At 35.6% G+C, this 5,954-nt stretch overlaps 1 pseudogene; it reads left to right on the top strand.

Annotated features, from left to right (window-relative positions):
- The first annotated feature begins 4,290 nt into the window (after positions 1-4,290).
- Positions 4,291-5,228, top strand: LOC126079297 (olfactory receptor 5AL1-like; annotated as a pseudogene).
- Positions 5,229-5,954: the final 726 nt, after the last annotated feature.

Consider the following 5,954-nt stretch of genomic DNA (forward strand, 5'->3'; position numbering starts at 1 on the left):
AGATAAAACTAGGGAAAACACAGAAGCATCTTGGCTTACCAAGAATTTGAAATTTAGAGTAGGTTACAGATAAATACCAGGTGGGTGAATAGTTCAGAGTAACACTTGATATTGAAAGGCCTACAGAAGGGAGTGAAATTTCACCTGGGATTGAAAGGAAAAGCTGAAAGAAAGTAGCCAACCAGAGTGGTGAAGGTAAAGAAAGGAGTATTCTGACAAAACTATTTACAAATTGTGTGGTCACATCTGAGAAACTGAAGCCACATGTCTGAGGCATGGAGATTACATGAGGGATGCCACAAGAGATAAGACTAGTCTGCAAAGCAAGGGTTTGTTTATCAAGGGTTGATTTAGCCATCTCAAGGACTTTGAACTTTATCCTAAGGTCAGCTGGAGAACAAGCTAAGACTTGCAAGTTAGGAAGAACTCTCAGGCTGCCATAAGCACAGAGAAGTTTCTAAAAAAAAAAAAAACTAGAGACCAGGATAAAATTTAGAGAGTAGTATTTAGCCTTTTCCTCCAGGAAAGGTGTGATAGAAGTCTAAAAAAAAAAAATATGTAATGTAGAGGACATTAGAAGAGGATGCATTTGAGAAAAATGGATTAAACACTTAGAAGTTTTCAATAATGAATTATTTGTTAGAGGGGGAAAGAAGGTGTATATGAAATGTTTTCTTGGTTTCTCACCTGGGTGATAGCTGGGAGATGGAGCATTCACTGAGAAAACATGTGCTCTAAGGCATATGAGTGCGGTGGGGTGGTTTTGAATGTCTGATTTTTCTTTTGAATATGTTAGATTTAGGTATCTCTGAAATATCTAACTAATGTTACCTGGAAAGCTGCTGGATGTATGTACCTGGTGCTTAGAGAAAAATCTGGCCTAAATATTTAGATTTGTGCATCATTGTTATATAAATAACAATTGTTTTCCTATTGTTAAATGAGAGCTCTCAACAAGAATGCTCAAAAAGGAAATGAGTTGGCTTAGGGTAGAATTCTAAAGCAAAAAGGTCATTTAAAGTATGGATAAAGAAAGCATACCTATCAAGCAAGAGTAAAAGTGGACAAAAAAAAGGAAAAATCCAGATATTCTGGTGACTTGGAAGCCAAAAAAGAATGGCTTTCAGCATAAAAGGAAACGTCTGCTGTGTCCAGTGCTACAGAGAAGTCAAATATGAAGCTTTCATTGGATTTGGGAATAAGGAGAGTGTTGGTGTACTTGATGAAAGTAATTTCAATGCAATGCTAAGAAAAGACATGACAATAATATAATAGGTCAACATATGAATGTGAAAGAGAGGGTATTAGTGACTTTTCTAGAATGTTTGGTAATAAAGGGATGAAGAGAAGAGGAGAGGGGGAGGAATAGCTTAAGTAAAGGGAGAGGAATAGAAATGAAAGAACACTGGTGAGGTTTGACCATATACTTTGCTTATAGATTATTGTGAAAGGTTGATTAAATTAGAATAGGGAGAAGATATCGAATGCAAAAGAGTATGTGATCAAAATATAAGTTTAGGTAGTAGATATAAAGTTGGGTCTGACCCCAAGCCATGGTATTTTCAATTGCCTCCTATGTATGAGAAAGTAGGACCGTAAATAAAGAATACTAAAGAAGAATTTTTGCATTTGAATTATAGTGGAGAAGAAATGACACAGCAGTTGTAACGATGGGTTCAAACATAGTAATGATGGTGAGGATGGTGCAGAGCCAGGCAGTGTTTCGTCGTGTTGTAAACAGGGTCGCTATGAGTCAGAACTGACTTCATGACACTTCACAGCATTAGAAATAGAACATCCACCCACCACAAAAAAAAAAAAAAATTTGGAAAGGATAAATGTGGAAGCAGGTAGGTTTGTGGAAATTTTCAAATGAAGTTGAAATATTTTGTTGTCATTGTTACTTTAAATTTCTTATGTTGGAATTTTGGCATCTATTTTTTTTTTACTGGGAGTAAGGTGGGTGGTATAGAAATGTATGAAGAAATTCAGAGTCTGAAATAATAGCTACATACACACTAAGAGATGGTTGATTCAAGAAAAAGCCAACCTTCTGGACACAAGTAAGTGGCTCCTTTTGAGTACGATAACCTTGTAATTGTTCAGTTTTGCCTGGTTGATTTCTTGGTAGTTCAGGTACAATTGTGAAGAGCAGAACATTTCGAAATGCTCAGATTTTGATGTATCTGGAGAAAAATAAGACAAGCATGTTTAGGATGTTGACAAGAATAATTGTAGTAATAAAACATGGAATCTAAGCTATGTAGCTATGTAGGGGAAGAATTAAAGGAGGTGGCAAAATAAAAGAGAAATAATGGGAAATAGTGATATGAGTGAAGCCTTAGTATGAAAAGTTGTATTGTCATAACTGAGATGTTATAAGGAAGGGCAAATGGTTGTGATCTTAAGATAATGTTTTAATTTTGGAAACTTAGCATTTAACCAATTTCCAGATAAAACAAGATCCAAGATGGAGCCATGAGAGTGGGAAGTTCAAGGGTATTGGTTTTGGGGTCACTGTTTTGATCTCAAGATTTCAAGAATTCAAGAAGCAATGCATTAAAGGTGTGGTCTGTGTGGGCACTGATGCCAACTTTATGGAAAAGGGACAGAACGATCCTGGTGTTAAAATCTTCAACACATACGAAGGAGTGGTCTAGGCATATATAAGTGACAACAATGATGATGGGTATTAGCTTCAAAGCATCAGGGGTGTTTACTCAAATGAAAGGTGTAATAATAAATAAAAAACAAAGCTCTGAGCATAAATCATGCCTTACCTTACCTCCCAAATTAGAAATATGTGGAGAGTTACGAATTAAGCAGCCTGCAGAGAGGTGGCCTGGAGAGATGTAGGTGTTCAAGGGGAAACCAAGTTTTAGTTTAAGCAAGGGAGGATAAAATGTTTGAAGATGTTGGAGAGTTTGGTCATATCAAAGCAAGATCTAAAATATCACAGAGATGTTAGTACTAGAGAGAATAAGATCCATGTGGGACAGGGATTCAAGATCAGAACTTAGTGAGGCAACAGGAGAACATTTTTCAAAACATTGCAAAACAAACTCATACATCTATTACTATGATGAAATTACACACGTTTCTGCAGAGTAAGGCTCAACATAAACAATATTAATACTACTAAGAGATAAATTTTAATTAGCATGTAGTATGAGATAGGCACTATTCTAAGCATTTGACATGGACATGGGACGCCTTTCCAAAGCTGCTTTGTTTCTAGTCAATGGGGCAATTCTTTCCGCTCTGAAAATTAACCATTTGAATAAACTGTGAGTTAAGGTTAGGGATTCAAGGCTGGGACTAGTTAGTGAGTTATTCTTTTTCATCTCATGCTGATCAAAGACCACAAATAAAAACTAAATTATCTGCCTGAGTTCATATATCTTGAAAATAAGGAAGAAAGCTATATTATCAATCTATAACCTTCATATAAATATAATCTGAGACAAAAGAGTTAGAAAGGCAAATCACTGTGCTCAGGTAAAGTTCATTAAAATTGACCACATTTTAATTATCTAGAAGCCAACTTGCATTTCTACAGACTCAGCTTAGGATGTTTTTCATTTCCTGTTTTGCATTTGGACACTGCATCATACACCATAAACGAGCTTTCTGAATTATTTAATGCATGTTTAACTTTGTTATACAATTTTAAAGTAGGAAGAGGCTATTCATATTTCTATGCCATTTTTCTCCTTTAATTCAAAAATACTGCACAATAATTGAATAAAAAACGAAGAATTACAGGTAAGAGAAAAAAAGAAATTATCGTGAATTTATGGTCCAGAGATCAACAGCAGTCAAAATTTTAAATCTTTAAAAAAAATTTAAATCTTAAAAAAAAAAAATTAAATATTAACCATTTTGGAATGAATTTTTGAATTAATTTCCTTTTAACTAAAATTTATTTTCATTTATTACACTTTTATTAAAGATGTTTCAATAACTTAAAAAAATATTCTGACGTCATGTTCAAAAAAACTCTTTCTTTCTTCCTATTAAAAATAGATTAAAAAATGGTTCAATTATATTATTATATTATAATTTACATTTAAAATTTTAAATAAAACACTACCTTTCTACTTATACAATTTAAAATAATTTCAAGTTTTGGAATTTCTGCCTAGATCAGATGCCTTCATTCCGAATGCAGAACTAGCCTGAAGATTCTCCTGGGGGGTCAGAATCATCTTCTAACATCTGCTTGATCTTTACCAACAGACTCAAGATTGCTTGGAACTGTGATTTGGAGGGGTTTATTGTAATCTTTTCATGGCCAAAGGCAACCATTCGGCTGTGACTGAGTTCATCCTCTTGGGACTCACAGATAACCCAGAACTTCAAGCCATTCTCTTTAGTGTCTTCCTAGTGATCTACTTAATTAGCGTCCTGGGTAATCTTGGTTTGATCGTGCTAATCCAAATCAGTCCTCGGCTTCACACGCCCATGTATTTTTTTCTCAACCATCTGGCTTTTGTTGATTTTTCTTTTACTTCATCTGTCACCCCAAACACCTTATTGAACTTTTTGTATGAAGTTAAAAGTATAACATTTTATGTATGTGCCACACAGGTATGTTGTTTTATCACATTTGTAGTTTGTGAAGTCTACTTGCTTTCCATCATGGCATATGATCGGTATGTTGCCATCTGCAACCCTTTACTCTATGTCGTTCTCATGCCTAGGAAACTCTGTATTCAACTGGTTGCTAGCACATATGTGTATGCTTTTACTGTGGGTCTTGTACAGTGATGACATTCCGTTTGTCTTTTTGTGACTCCAATATGGTCAACCACTTCTACTGTGACGATGTCCCTTTGGTTGCTTTGGCCTGCTCTGACACCCAAGTCAAAGAGCTGATGTTGTTAATCATTGCTGGGTTCAATACACTTTTCTCTCTACTGATTGTGTTGATTTCCTATGGCTTCATTGTCTTAACCATCCTTAGGATCCACTCTGTTGAAGGAAGACAGAAAGCCTTTTCCACCTGTGTGTCCCACCTGACCTCCATCACAATATTTTATGGGACCCTTATTTTTATGTACCTCCAGCCCAAGTCAACCCATTCCCTGATCAGAGATAAATTTGCTTCAGTGTTTTATGTAGTGGTGATTCCCATGCTAAACCCACTGATCTATAGCTTGAGAAACCAGGAGGTAAAAAATGCACTGAAGGGAATTACGTAAAAGTTGTGTTTGGCTATCAGATAAATGAAGAACCACAGGGCAGGGATCATGAAACTTAGAGTTATGTCTTGTCTAGTGTCACAGTGTTGAGAAATGACAAAGCCAAATATATTACTTCAAGTGTTCATGTTCACTTTTTTGAGGTGTAGTTCTGTAGACTCAAGGTGAGTCTCATCCACTGTTTATTCCCAGTATTTTCCCCAGGAAATATATTTTGTAAATTTTACTTGGTTGTTGAAAGAGGAGACAGAGAGGGAAGGAGAAAGACACAGAGAAGAAGGGAGAGAGTTAGAGAAAGAAAGAGAAATCCTTTTTGGCCATGATATCCTTCCTCAATAGAGTGTTGGGAAATACTTATTTTATATGAAATCCATGTAATATTGACATCAACATCTGGTATCTTATATTTCAAACCTTTTTGCATAGATAATCTGGAAAACCAGCCAAAGTTTAATGGCAGGATTTTTGGGTTGGAACACTCTGGATAATTTTCCTAACAGTCCACTTTCTCTGCATCCAGCTGGGAAGGACAGTGCTAGTAGAGGTACCATGGCACCAAACATTTAGTGGTATACTGATTCTATATCAGTTTAGATTGCTGAGCCAGTTTACACTACTATAATTCACTGCCTGTTATATATGAATATGTGGTCAGGCCTATTCTATATAAGTGTGTGGTTAGAACTTGGACTCTTCATTCAAATAGTTTGACTACCAATTTTAGCTTTTCCAATTAATGCGATAGAGAAT

The sequence above is a fragment of the Elephas maximus genome, chromosome 7 (assembly GCF_024166365.1).
Source record: "Elephas maximus indicus isolate mEleMax1 chromosome 7, mEleMax1 primary haplotype, whole genome shotgun sequence".
Lineage (NCBI taxonomy): Eukaryota > Metazoa > Chordata > Mammalia > Proboscidea > Elephantidae > Elephas > Elephas maximus.